The sequence below is a fragment of the Antechinus flavipes genome, chromosome 4, assembly GCF_016432865.1.
Source record: "Antechinus flavipes isolate AdamAnt ecotype Samford, QLD, Australia chromosome 4, AdamAnt_v2, whole genome shotgun sequence".
In the NCBI taxonomy this organism is placed as follows: Eukaryota; Metazoa; Chordata; class Mammalia; order Dasyuromorphia; family Dasyuridae; genus Antechinus; species Antechinus flavipes.
The window spans coordinates 417,618,672-417,634,135 of NC_067401.1; the positions used below are offsets into that span (position 1 = coordinate 417,618,672).

At 34.9% G+C, this 15,464-nt stretch overlaps 1 protein-coding gene across 2 annotated transcripts in view; it reads left to right on the forward strand.

Annotated features, from left to right (window-relative positions):
* Positions 1-8,011: 8,011 nt before the first annotated feature.
* LOC127562861 (quinone oxidoreductase-like protein 2) overlaps positions 8,012-15,464 on the forward strand; it is a 41,701-nt gene continuing 34,248 nt past the window's right edge. Inside the window, exon 1 of one of the 2 annotated variants that reach the window (XM_051998889.1) lies at positions 8,012-8,284. The gene's annotated coding sequence lies outside the window, so the exon portion shown is untranslated. The remainder of the gene's footprint in view (positions 8,285-15,464) is intronic. The other variant, XM_051998890.1, reaches the window with a different exon arrangement.

Consider the following 15,464-nt stretch of genomic DNA (forward strand, 5'->3'; position numbering starts at 1 on the left):
TTAGACATGTATAATTCTTTTATACATATTTACACATTTATCATGCAGCGCAAGAAAAATCAGATCAGAAAGGAAAAAAAAATGAGAAAAAAACAAAAATCAACAAACAACAACAAAAAAATGAAAAAAACTATGTTGAGATCTACAGTCAGTCCCAAGTGTCCTATTTCTGAATGCAAATGGCTTTCTCCATCACAAGTCTATTGGAATTGGCTCTAATCACCTCGTTTTTGAAAAGAACCATATCCATCAGAATTGATCATTACATCATCTTGTTGCTGTGTACAATGATAAACCTCTTTCTTTTTGCTGAGGCAATTGGGGTTAAGTGACTTGCCCAGGGTCACACAGCTAGGAAGTGTAAGTGTCTGAGGCCAGAATTGAACTTAGGTCCTCCTGACTTCAGGTGCTCTATCCATTGAGCCACCTAGCTGCCCCAATAAACTTCTTTTTGAAGAAGAAATTGCTTATCTTATGGATGTGGATTCCTAATTGCTATCCTAGGAAGGAGTCATCTAACAATGGTCTCTTATTGCTGTTGAGCATGTGGTAGTAGGTGATTTTCTTCTGAGCAATATCACCATAACTATCTGTTGACTTAAAATAGGGAGAGGACCAGATAGAGATCTGTTGTTTTTTTGGGGGGTATATATTTTTTATAAATGAAAAGTTTTTCAGTTAACAAGAATTTATTTCTCTTCCATCTTTCCCTTAACTCCTACTGGGTGGGAAAAACAAAAATAAACAGGTAACCAATACGTATAATCAATTGAAACAAATTTCCATATTACCAATGATAAAATATGTTTCTCATTTTCCATTTTTAGCCCATCATCTCTCAAGGTGTGGGTACTATTCTTCAGCATCTTTGCTTTGGAATTATTATTAATTGTTGCATTGATCAGAATTCTTAAGACTTTCAGTTGTTCATTTTTTAATGGTGTTGTTATGGTATAAAATGTTCTTCTGGTTCTTCTTTTACTCTGCATCAGTTCATATAAGTCTTCCTAAGTTCTTCTGAAACCGTCTCTGATAATTTCTTATTACACAGTAGAATTTGATTACATTTATATATAATATTTTGTTCACCCACTCTATACTTGATAGACACTTCCTTAGTTTTCAATTCTTTGCTATTATCAAAAATACTACAGTAAATAGATTAATAACACATAGAACTATTTCTTTTTTCTTTGATCTCTTTGGACTGTAGACTTAGCAGTGGTATCTTGGAGTCTCAGGCATGTTTCCAGGGAAAGATGGTGAACCTTGATATTTCCTAGTCAATACCAATTAAACATATTTTAAACAGATGATCCTTGATAGATCAGGAAAGGATTTTGGAGATCATTTAGTCTAGGAGTTCCTTTTATTTATTTATTCATTTTTATTTTACCATAGTTCTTTGCTCTTTGGATATGAGAGAATGCAACTATGGGAGGCAAGAGTCTGAATCTCGAAGAAGGGTCCATGTGTTTGGTACATCGTTTCCTCTAGTTGGTCCTGGTTGCTCCCCTTATACAGCCTATGCTGAGCTTACTAGTGTTGGGAAGCAGGCAATGATAACAACCTCGATGTCATCTACTCCAGCTTAATTCTGCTTCCATGAGTTGTATTTACTGAATTGAATTTTTTCCTGGCCTCTGTCTCTAAAGTGTTCATCATTAAAACCTTATTCCTAATGGTCTCTTATTTGTCTAAGAGAGGAAGAAGTTCTTTAGGTATCAATCACATGAATACCATAAGGGGCTTGTATATAGGTTTTAGTAATTTCTTGTACTTGGATGGGAAAAAAATTAAATCTTTATTTTCCACTAACCTTTAGTTTCATTTGTAGTCCTATGTATTTTATTTTATGCATTTTAAAACACTGTTTTAAGGAGGATTCCATAGACTTCATCAAAATCCCGAAAGGTCCTTTATTCAAAAGAAGTCAAGAACTCCTACTCATTTCCTTTTTGAGCATCTTAGGCCAATTGTTTCTTGAGAATGTTTCATAAGTTATTTTCCTCAAGTACAGGGCAGTAGTTTTCAAAGTGTGCTCCAGGAACCCCTGCAAGTTTCCTTTCATGGGGTTTGTAAGATCAAAATTATTTTCATAATAATATTGAAATGTTATGGTAAATATTAATAGATCTGATTCAGATAAACAAATACTCTTTGCAGAGTTTTCAATAACTTTAAAGGATTTATAGGAGTACTGAGGTTAAAAGATTTTGTCAAGAGTATTTGATAGACTATGACTTTTGTTTTCTTCCTTATCTCTCAGAAACTCTCAGATGTCATGGTTACTATCTTCCAAAGTTTCCCCTGAATAAAAAAAAAAAAATCCTCCAAACTCGGTTCAAGTAATTATAAACTAGATGGAGACACAAGTTTTAATTTTTTTGTGTTTCTTTCAGAATTGGAGTAGTCACTTCATTTGCCCTTGATATTTCCCTGGGTATACTCTTTTCAGATTTTTAGTGGCACAAGGATAAAGACTCCACTAGAGACCTACTTTAAGGGTAATAATATACTATTCTTCCAATTTGCAATTGTCCCTCGAGGACAGCAGCTAACTCAGATTCCAGTGGGAACTTAAGGGGTGGGAATGGGGGGATACATTCTAATCTATAATATTCTTAGAAATATATAGGTCAATTCCAATAGATGTGATGGAGAGAGCCATCTGCATCCAGAAAGGGGACTGTCAGGACTAAATGTCACTACATAGTACTTTCATCTTTTTTGTTTGCTTGTTTTTTGTTCTCTTTTTTATTTTTTCCCCTTTTAATCTGATTTTTCCTGTCTAGCATGATAAATGTGGAAATATGTGTATATGTACATGTTTAACATGTATTGGATTACTTGTTGTCTAGGGAAGGGGATGGGGGGGAGGTAGGGACAATTTTGGAACACAAGGTTTGCAAGGATGAATGTTGAAAACTATCTTTGCAGATATTTTGAAAATAAAAAGCTATTATTTAAAAAATAAATAAGAAAAAAACTTTAAAAAGAAACAACAAAAAAAGAAATATAGAGGTCTGCTCTCACTATTATTTAACACAGCTAATAGAAATAATTAGCTCTTAATAAGGCCTTTAATAAAATAGCATGGTAAGACAATAGCTATAAAACTTGCCCTCTCCAAAATTCTAGAGTATATTGCAGAACAAATACATGTCTGTAGAAAGAAAGGTCTAAGATAGAATCTGACAGTGTGAGACACATGTGTAAGGCCTGGTGATCTGTGCCAATCTCTGTCCTTTACTTATTTTAATGGTTTTCATAGGCTTTTGCTCTGGAGGATATACAGCTATTCAATAAGGAAAATAGATCCCCGCAATTCTCATATTCATTGGCTCTTTACTCCCTCTTTGGATTCCAGAAAAAAGTTGTTAAATTATAGTAATATTGCTTTTGACTTTAGTGTAGGTTTCCCCAAAGAAGGGGAGAAAGTTAAAAAAAGGTATATACTACAAATAAGATTTAAAGAGGGAGTTTATTCCCATATGGCAAAGAAAATTTCTATTTCCTAAGCAAATAAAGAATCCTACAACAATTAAAAAGGAATCCAGTAGTTTATCATTAGTAGTACAACCAATTGGAAGGTTAACATTCAAGCTTTGTTGAGGTATAAACAGTTTTTTTTTAAAGACTGCTAATTATTTAGTCTACATTTTACCTACAGTGAGCACAATGTGATCAAGAACCATGTGGGATCCTCTTTCTGGAAGTCTATTTGTTTAATGCCAATGGTTTCTTTATCTAAAGCCTAATCCTGCTACTGATGCTATAATCACTTTAACCACCAGAATAGACTGGTGGATGCTACCTTGTCTTGGCTGTAGTTCCTCATGTTTCTCCAAGAGATGGAAAATGTATTACAGTATCATTCTCCAGGACCAAGATAAGTTACTGCAATTTATCAGAATTCCGTTGATTTTTAGTGTGGTTTTCATTGATATTATTATAGTAATTGTGTGTGTTTTTTCTTTCTATATTTGTTTTCAGTTCTGACAAGTCTTGCAATTAAGTCATCCCACTCACAGGTATATATTTTATCTTTATTTATGTATATATTTTACTTGTCTCCAAAAAAGAACACGTTCCTTGAGGTCAGGGATTATTTTTGTCCTTTCATTTTTAGTGCAGAACATAGTGCATGTTAATACTTATTATTGTTCTTTTTGAATTTTTCATAATTTCATATCATATGGTACAAGGATTTATAGTTCATTAAATTCACATACTACAGTTTCTTCAACCTTTTCCCATTCAGTGAAAATCTGTTTTGTTTCAAGTTTTTTATTTTTTTGCTTACTACTAAAGTATTGCTAAGAATATTTTTATGTACATGGAATCTTTGATCTTCTTGAAGTAAATTCCAAGAACTAGGACAATTGGCTCAAATGGCATGAAATTTGGCAAATTGTTAAATAATTCCAAATTGCTTTTCAGAATCATTGAACCAATATATTAGTCTGTGTTTTCATTATCCATTGACTAACTTTCACCTTTCATCATCTTTGTCAATTTGAGGGATGTAAGATGAAATCTCAAAGTTGTTTTTATTAATACAAAACAAAACAAAAGAAAACACTGTCCTATGCCCATCAGGAAGTATTCAAAATTTATAATAGCAAATTACCAGTTCAAGAAAGTTATATATAATAGAAGAAATTATATTCGTGAGTGTCCATCTTTTTTTTTTTTTTACTTCTTTGTAAATTGTTCTTTTGTTCTCTACTTACACCTTTTTTATTTTATTCTTTTGCCTCCCTTTTCATTCCCCCACCCCCAAACAGACTATAATTAAGAAAGGATATCTTTATGTGTACATATGTAGATATATAGATATACATCCATATACACACATTGCCTCTCCCTATATGTACACATATATATTTCCTATCTCTGCTGACTCTTTGCTTTAATTCTGCCCCTTCACTTATCTTGCTATTACTTTACCTTCCCTCACCCATGGATCCCTCTCTTGTCTTCTTCCTCCATCCTTTGCTTCCCTTTTGCCCTTCCCTCTCCCCTTAATACTTTATAGATTTTGAAGGGTGCTAGATCATCCTTCATGGCATATATGTAGTGTTGCCTATTTAACCCATTCTCAATGTGAATAGGTTTTCAGAAGTGCTAGCCCTACTCTTCCCTCTAATCCCCTTGTGTCTATTTTTGTTCTTCACCTCATTTGTATAACACAATTATTATTTTTACCTTAACTCTGTCCCAACCTTTCTTTTGAGCTACCCTACAGTTGATGTCAGTCTTAAACATATGGTATACATTTCCCATGTTTAAAAAAAAAAACAATTTGTCCATGTTGAGTTCCTTGACATTGATTTTATATGTTAAATTTTCTATTAAGTTCAGATTTGGTTGATAGAAAGTTCTGAAAATCTGCAAGTTTGTTAAATATCCATTTTTTATCATTCATTATCATAGACAATTTTGATGCATATGATATTTTTGACCATAGGCCTAAATCTTTTGATTGTTGGTAGATATGAATCCAGAACTTATGGTCTTTTATTGTGGCTGCTGCTGTCCCGTACCATTCTCATTGTAGCTCCAGCACATTTAAATTTTTTTTCTTATTTCTTGCAAAATTTTCTTTTTGATCTGCAAATTTCAAAATTTGACAATAATATTCCTATGTGTTTTCCACAAAGGATCTCTTTGAAGTGGTGATCATTGGATTTTTTCTATTTCTACTTTCCCCTCATGTTCTATCAATCCAGGACAATTTTCTTGGATTATTTCTTGCATTATTGTGTCAAGGTTTTTTTTTTTTCAGCTTCAGTTTTTGAATTCTTCTATAAATTCTCTCTGTGAAAGGAGCCATTTCATATTATTCTTTGGGGTAGAAACTTGTTTTTACGTCAGTGTCCCCCTTTGAAGAGGAACCCTGGTATCCCCTGCTACCATAGTAAGTTTCTGTGGTGTGGTTCTTCTTTACTGGTTCATTTTTTTTTTAAATAAGAAGCATTAGTGTAAGCACCTCTAATTGTGGGGAGGGGAATTTTGTCTCTAGATTCACTTCAGTGCTTCTCTCTGACCTGGAACCTCAAAGTAAGAGCTCCATTCTCCTGCAAGTGCCCACAGCTAGTAGTATCTTTGTCCCACAGTCTCTGCATTCACAGAATTCTGTTTCCTTTTCTCCAGGGACCTTGGCTCTGCAGCACAGCTGGACCTGGCATTCCTAATCAGTCAAGGTTCACTCAGTCTTCTGAGACTCAGGCTTGGATTTCTCATGCAGTCCCAGTGGTGAAAGTGTCTGTGGTTTCTGCTGAGGCTCCAGCCAAATTCAGTTTAGCTCTGGGGTTTGCACTTGAAGTTTTTGCAGAGCTGTCTGGAAGTATTTGTACTTCACAAGGGCTATTCCTGGCCAGTTTAGCTCTGGGGTTTGCACTTGAAGTTTTTGCAGAGCTGTCTGGAAGTGTTTGTACTTCACAAGGGCTACTCCTGGCCTAGAGACTTTTTTCAGATTTTAGGTTGTACCTGGAGGATTCCTGATCTGCCCCAAGTCTTCTTGATTTTTCAACAGTCTATGTTTGCCCAAAGTGCAAATTTGTTGTTTTTTTTGTAAAGGAAATCTGGAGAGCTTCAAATTCACCAAAGTACTCTACTGTCTTTTCAGAATCCTCCCCATTTATATTCTTCTTAAAGTAACTTGGGACATTTTTTCATGTAATTGTTTATAAATTGCATCTCTCCCTAGAAAACTATCTGTTTACATTCTTTAAAATCTACAGTTTATCTATGGAGGTTTATCTTATTGACTATTTTTGTATTAATCCCCAAAATAAATGAATCATATTTTATTTATTTATTCATTTATTTATTTTTTTGCTGAGGGAATTGGGGTTAAGTGACTAGCCCAGGATCACTCAACGAGTCATATTTTTATAATAGGTAAATGTTGAATAGATTTTTTTCCCAGTGACACAGTTTCACATCTTACATTCATTATATTTTGTTTATACAAAAATATTTGAACTCTAGTTAAAACTGTTATTTCTGACGAGTCTGTGAGTATGTGTGTGTGTGTGTGTGTGTGTGTGTGTGTGTATGTGTGTGTGTTTGTATGTATGTACATGAGATCTCTGTTGCTTTTCTGGCTATGAATTCTTCTAAACTTCTGATGGTTTGCCTTCCCAGCTCTTTCAAAGTTTTACAAAGTTGTAGTCATCTCTAATCACCTTCATCCCAAAGTAGGAAACAATAGATGCAACAGAGACAGAAATAATGATAGAAACCTGTGCTATTGGCTTTTAGAGAAAGGCCCTTTCATTCAGAATCCTATGACAGCTCTTTTTCCTTTCTACCAAATCAGAAAAGGACTCATCCTCTAAGACTTGCATTAGCTAATTAGTACTTTTTGAATATGTCCTAGTTACAGGTCTATAGCCAATCAAAAAAAAAAAAAGTCTCTTCTTCACCATGTGGTTAGCAAATCAGAACTGGATACAGAATATTTCTTCACGCCTCAATGTTCATATGGGATTTTTGTTAACCTAGCATGTACTTTATTTGTAAGTAAAGGATTCATTGGCCACTTTCAGAATTGAAGCCAACCTTCTTGTGCTAAAGTTTGGAGACCTTACTTTCTTCCTGCTTTGAAAACCTCAACTCCTGGTCCTTAGTCCATTACTCTTTCTATTCTGCTATAATGCTTCTTATTAAAAAGACATTAAAAATTATTCAACTGCTCAATATTGAAAATGATTAAATCTAGAAATGGAATGAGGAAAAGTATTAAAAAACCCAAAATTAGAGCTAGAGGCAACTTTAAAGGTCAGTTTGTACAATTCCTTTATTTTATTCATCAAGACATTCTTGTGTCTTGTGACTTGCCCAATCAATATGCATTTATTAAGTACCTCCTATGTGTCAGGCAGTGAATTAAGAGTACAAAGAAAGGGGAAATACAGTTCCTATTCTCATGGAACGCACAGTTCCATGACACTATGTACAAACAAGATGTCTACAAAATAAATTGAGATAATCAACAGTGGGAAGGTAGATCAGCAAAGACATCTAGAACAAAATGAGATTTTATCAGTTACTTGAAAAAAGCCAAGAAGTAGAGAGAGGAGGAGAGCATTCCAGGTATGGGAGAAAAACAATTAAAAAGATCAGGAGTCTGAAGTTGGAATTTCTTGCTTGAGGAGCAGAAAGATCATTGTCATTAGATTTCATAATTAGATTTCTTTCTTAGGTAAGGGAAGAGTAAAGTGTAAGAAGATTGCAGAAGTAGGAAGGAACAAGTTCTAAAGTACTTTGAAAGGTAAATAGAATTTCATATTTGCTCTTAGATATAATAGAGCCACTGGGATTGATTATTGATTGAGTGTGTGTGTGTGTGTGTGTGTGTGTGTGTGTGTGTATGACATGTTTGGATTTGTACTTTGAAATTTGACAGCTGAGATGACAGATTGAAGTGAGAAGAGACTTGGGATAGAGAAACCAACTGGCTTACTATTATAATAATTTAGTTGTATACTAATGACTAATGTGGAAATATATTTTGAATAACTGTACATATATAACCTATATCAGATTGATTGCCTTCTCAATGAAGGGCACAGGAAGGAGGGAAAGAAGGAAGTAAATTAAAAAAATGAATATTAATTTTTTCACATGTAAATGGAAAAATGAAATTTAAAAAAAGCAACAGTCCAATTGTGAGGTGGTGAGGGCCTGCACCCAGATAGTCACTGAGTCAGAGGAGAGAAGGGTGCATATAATAGAGATGATGTAATTGTGAAATTAGATATGGGGGTAAAAGAGGGTAGAAAGAGTTGAAAAGTATACCTAAGATGTGAATTTGGATGACTGAGAAGATGGGGGTACCCTTAATAGTAATATAAAAAATTGAAAGTGAGGAAAGTTTGGAGAGAAAGATAATGAGTTCAGTTCTGGACATAAAGAGTTTATAATGTTTATGGTATGTCCAGTTTGAAATGTTTAATAGGCAAGTCTGGAAGCTAAGAGAGAGATTTGTGCTGGATTAGTAAATCTGAGAATCATGTGCATAGAAAAGAGAATTTAATCCATAAGAGTTGATGAGAGCATTACATAAAATATTTTAAGATAAAAGAGAAGAGGACCTAGGGATAACCATCTATAACAAGTTTGACCTGGATGAAGACAATGCTAGGGAATAGGAGAAATCAGATATGTAGTAGGAGAACCAAAAAGAGTAATATTATGAAAATCTAAAGAGAAGAGAATATTAAGGAGATGAGGGTGATCAACAGTGCAAAAGGAATCAGAGTGTACAAGAAAGATGAAGATTGAACAAAAGGATGATGAGAGATAAAGAAGAAGGGAGAAGTAGCATTTGAGGAATTGCTTCAATTTTTTTCAGTGAAATATAAGACAAGGATCTCAGACAAGAGGGCAGAAGGAGCCATGGGAAGTTTGAAGAGGGATGAAAAGGTGTGAACGAGGCATTGTAGTGAGTAGGATGGTGACTTAATTAGGGAGATATATAAAAGAATTGTTTTGCCACAGTGAAAGCTCAGTTGAAATTATACAACATATATATGTAGTAGAACATACATAGTATGTTTCATGGTTTTCTTCAGTTTCATTCAGCAGCACATGAATAGAAGACACGGTTGGAATAATATAAGGATGAGGTTTGTCAAGGAAAGATTGGCAACAGATTAAGAAGGCAGGGAGTTCGAGATAAGAGGAAAATGCAAGATTAAACTGGTTTGCCAAGATGTCCAGATGGGGAAGGAAGGAGAGGGTAGAAAGTGCAGAGTGATGGCCTTGAAAGAACTGAAGGGTTAAGAAATTGGAAACCACAGCAAGAAACAGATTCATACTTAATTTCTCTAATTTTAGTTGCATATGTAAATATATAGGCATTTAGAGAGAGAGGCAGGACATAAAGACATAGAGACACAGAGATACAGAGAAAGAGCTTCCATTGCCCCATTCTGCTTCTTTAATTTCTATCTAGATTCAAGTGATAGATTTTAAATGACATTTTATATTCAGCTGTTCTTTCAGGCATAATAATACCTTACACCTGTAGTGTTTTAAGATTACAAGTCATATTCCCGACAACAACCCTGTGAGTTTCAAAAGAGTCAGGCTTTCTTTTCACCTACCTATAAAATTGTTGTTTTGACATCAATTTTTATTGCTTTATTCTTTTATACTCCTGATTTTCATAGCCTTTAAGTGTTAATATTCAAGAGTTAAACTAAGCTTTTTTCTATCCCTACTCTCTCTTCATCTTATTTCTGACTCTGCAAAGTCTATCATATCTTTTAGTTTTCTTGAAATAATTATTGAGTAGAAGTTGGATAAGATTTTAACAGCTTTCTTATTTCTGATGAGGGCACCATCATTCACCCCCCCCATATTTCTAACATTTAACTTTTCCCTTTCTCTTATCCCTTATATTCAATCAATTGCCAAGTTTTATTCATTCTACTATTGCATCATTTATTAAATCCATTCCTTTCAAAGTCATTGCTATGGTTCAGGTCCCCATAATCTCTCCCCTGGACTATTGTAATAGCCTCTTAATTGAACTTCTAATCTTTCTCTTTTCTAATTAACCCTCTAATTCATCCTAAAATAAGCTTTCTAAGACATATTTCTGATTATATTTCTTCAGTGACTTCATTATAACCTCTAGGGCAAAATACAAATTTCTCTACCTGAAATGTCTCTCTAATCTAGTTTTCAAAACTATCATTCCCCATGGTGTACTCTATGTTCTGGTCAAACTGTCCTGAACTTGGCATTCAAATTTCAAAGTCTTTGAATAGGCTGACCAGCTTTCCTAAATAGTTCTCTCCTCACATGTACCTCCTAGATGTCTTAGTTTTTTTTCATGTCCTAGTTCATGTACCTTGTGCTACAGTCTTTCTGATTCCTCAGTAGATTATAAACTCTTTGATGTTGGGGTTTATCTTATTTTTGTATCCATAAAGTGCCTTGTAAAATAATTGTTGTTCAGTAATTTTTCAGCCATGTCTAGTTCTCTTTGGGGTTTTCTTGGCAAAGACATTAGAGTGGTTTGCTATTTTCATCTCCAACTCATTTTACAGATCAGGAACCTGAGGCAAACATGATTAAGTGACTTGCTACGTCGTAAGTATCTGAACCATATTGGAACTCATGAAGATGAGTTTTCCTGATTCCAAATCAGATTCCAAATAGAGCATTGGCTCTATCCACTGCACCACCTAATAAAAACTATATAAATATTTGTTGCAACATATGTCCTTGAATTATAGTCACTGTTATGTTGTGAAATTCTAAGATTACTAGCTTATGTATTTAGAGATAATTGTCTGATAATTGACCTTATGGCATACTAGAAAATTGCTTAGATTAGTGGCTCCTTTTTAGTTGTTCATCCTTCATTCTCAAGAGGACCAATGACTAGGGATTCATTTTGAATATGGATTAGACTGAACAGTCTCCAGGGTTCCTTCCAACTCTCACATTCTGTGATTCTGTGGTTCTATGAAAAAGCATTTTTGAAAAAAGGATTAAGCCATTTTGGCCTTCCCTCATTAGAATATACTTTTTTTTTTTATGTAGCCAAGAACCTTCTGAGAAACTCAGCATTGGATTTCTTAAAAGTAATAGATGACCATGTTTTTGCATAGTCATGCTGTAAGTTTAATCCAGCTAATTAGATTCAGCAAATATTTATTGAGCAAGTTTTATGTGCAAATCATCTTCTAAGGCCCTGGAGTAAGGCATAAAGATGAATAAGATATAATCTCTGCTCATAGAATTTATGGTTTTATGGATGACTGAAGACATAGAACAAATAGCTTTAATGCAAAATGGAATGGGAAATGGGAGGAAGAGAGGTACAAATAAAGAGTTACCACATTATGGAGGAGGTTTTTATGGTGGCTTAGAGAAAGTTTCAAAGAGGAGATGGTATGTGAGCTAGATAAACTTAAAAGGATAAATAATAATTGATAGTAATAACTAGAATTTATATAGCACTTTAAGATTTGTAAGATGTGTTAGATATGTAATCCTATTTAATACTCACAATAATGCTGAAAGGTAGATGATATCATTATTCCCATTTGGATGGGGAAAATAGAGACCAAGAGATCAATATGTTTTTGTTCCTTTTTTTCTTCTTTTTTTGCTGAGACAATTGGGGTTAAGTGACTTGCCCAGTGTCACACAGTTAGGAAGTGTTCAGTATCTGAGACAGATTTTAGCTCAGGTTCTCCTGACTTCAGGGCTGGTGTTCCATCTACTGCACCACCCAGTTGCCCCTGTTTCTTTGTTTTTAAAGAGGACCAATGACAGGGTGATCTCTTGACTCATGTGTGAATTGGATTTAAGAGAGGCAGAGTTGTGCAAAGTCATCAGCTCACTCTCTCTTTCAGAGTCTTCCAAGTCCAGTGGCAAAGCAAAAGTTAGGATAACTGGTGATGGCTGGTGATGCAGTAGGTGAATTTGGCATTTTCACTGTTTGACCTACCTAGATTCATGTAGTTAGTAAGCAGCTAAGAACAGAATTTGAACTCTGTTCTTCCTGACTCCCACATGATTGACACTCTACTCATGATAACATCAAACTGAATAAGACTTCCATGGGTAGACATGGGAAAGAAGGGAATTCTAGCAAAATAAAGGAAATTGAGCAAAGGTAGGAAAATGAGTTGTTGGGGGAATACATGGATTTTTTATGCAATATTTACCACTAAAAACTAGATTTCTTTTTGGGCAGGGCTAAGGCATATAGCCCTTGGCATATCATTTTAAACTGAAAAGATTTGGGATATAAGGGTTCACGTATAGACTGCGTCTAAGAAATTAGTAAACTCGATTAATCTCAGTGAAAGGAATACATTTTAAAAATTAGCCTGGTCTAGATAGATTTTTGCATTTATAAATTAATTCTTTTGAACTTTCAAAGAAAAACCAATTTCTCTATCAAGAAATTATTTCTTAAATGTATAATACATCATGATTAATTATTCCCCCTTACTATTTAAAAAAGTGTGATGGAGTATTCCTGCTGTAATAGTTGATTCCCACTTGGAGGATGTTTGAGTGGAGGGAAGAGCTTTAGCTTGTTGTTGTGCTAGAATTCTCACTGAGTCTGAGCACCAGCCCCATGAAAACTGACCCTTCTTGTGAGTCAGTTTGATTCAAGGTAGGTCTAGGGTCATAAGTTTTACCTCTCTATGAATTATCCTGTTCATGGAAAAACATATTGACTTGTGAATAGAATACTGGTATGACTATCTTTTCTGGGAGACTTCCAGACAGGATCAGTACTCACACCTTTGCCTGGATTTCAATTCATGCTGAAGCAAGTACAAGCAAGTTCATTTCCTTAACAGGATCAAAATCCCTGCCTAAATCTCTGCCACCAGAATTAATCATGAAAACAAGGATTAGTGGCTGTCAAATTTTCATTTTTTTTAAATTCAAAGGAAATGAAGTAATAGAAATGAAAGGTCAATGAGCAGTGGAGAGGGGAAAAAGGGAGGAGTGAGTTTGATCTGATAGGAAGAAACTGGGACCTCAAGTTGCTGTCCAGAGAGACACACTCAGTAGGGCTGCTACTATTTCACCCAGGGTAGAAATGGGAATTTGTCCCTGCATGGTATATTTATTGTTTTACTAGTGGATACTCTTAGCTCTTGGCAATTTCTCTGGTGCTCTATAAGTCCAACAACTCTGTCCTATAACCACTGCTTTCCAAAACCTTGCATTGAGGGATAGTTTAAGAAAAAAGGTCCCAAAGCAATGCAGCCTCTAGACTATTTTGGGGGTTCTTCATGCAGAGTTTGAGTAATATTGTCATAAGTATAGAAAACAATGGAATACCATTACCTTTGATATGATCCTAATTTTTAAATCTAGCCGCTATGATATTTGAAAAATTGTAGACCAAAGTCCTTAGTGATTATACACACACATACATATATAAATGTATATTGCATATAGATTCACTACATTAACAAATATAAACTCAGGCAGAGTTTATATTTAATAATAATTTAATTAAATTATATTTAATATAATTTAAGTATCATAGGATTGTTTCATTCTACCCTGGGGTCCTGATGATGGGGCAGCTAGGAGTTTAGTGGATAGAGTGTGGGGTCTGTAGTCAAGAAGATCATCTTCCTGAGTTCAAACACAAGTCTCAAACACTAGCTGTGTGACCCTGGCTAAGTCACTTAACACTGACATAGCTTCCACATCTGCAAAATGAGCTGGAGAAAGAAATGACAAACCCCTCCATTATCTTTGTCAAGAAAATTCCAAGTGAGAGCATGAAAAGTTGGACACATTTGAAATGATTCAATAACAACATCCTGATGATGTATTTGTTTTAAGTTCAAATGTTAAGATTATGTATTTTTCCTTTGTGATTTTTCTATTCTTTTCAGAAGATCTGACTTTGGATCCTGAGCTTGCTGCTTGGGAACTATATGATTTTAGCTACTTTATGTAGATTTTAGAGATCTTCATTTCTCTGGGTCTTAGATATCTGGTCTGCAAAATGAGAGAGTTGGACTAGATGACCTTACTAGATGATCTTTTCCTATCTTTCCAATTTTCTTAGCCTTTATTCCACAAACTCTAAATCCATCTATCCTTGTTCTATCTTACACATGACACTCTTTTTCTCTCTCCATGCTTTGCACTGATTATCCTTCATGCCTAGATTGCTCTATATCCTCACCTTTCTTTCCTTCTTGATTTCTTTCCTCTCTTCCTTTCTTCATCCCTCTCTCTCTCTTCCTCTCTCCCTTCATCCCCTTTTCCCTCCCTCCTTCTCTTCCTCTTTCTCTTCCTTTTTCTCTCCCTCTCTCTCCCTTCCTCCTTCCCTTCCCCCTTCTTCCTTCCTTCATTCAGAATTGAACTCAGGTCTTCCTGACTCCAGGGCTGGTGCTCTAACTGCCCTTTGCTTAGTTTTCTTAGATTCAGGTCAAATCCTACTTTTAGCAAAGGAACTTTCCCAGTCAGTCTAGCTGCCCAGTGCCATCCCTTCCAGGACTGCCTTTCATTAACATTATATCTATCTTGTATTCATTTAGTTATTTGCATATTGTCACCCTGATAAGAACATAAGCTCCTTTACGTCAGAGAGTGTTTTTGCTTTTCTTTCTGTTTCTAGTACCTAATACAGTGCCTGGCATATAGTATATAGATTATGTACAATATTTTTCTTTACCTCTTCTAAGTATCCTTGTGGTTCTTAGGGAAAATTTATTCTTTGCTTTGAGTCTCTATTTTGGTTATAAAGTTAGATTTATGATAGTTTCTTACATTGCTTGTTTTCTTTGATTTACTCATCTTTCCAGTTTTGATTTTTGAATTGGATCTTTGTGTAGGGGCCAGCCTGTATCCCTTGCTGCACTTTTGGGTGGGATGGTTGGCTCTATTTGGTCTCTTCTTAAGTCCCCTGGGTTCTTGGGCCCACCCTTACCTCCTAGAGT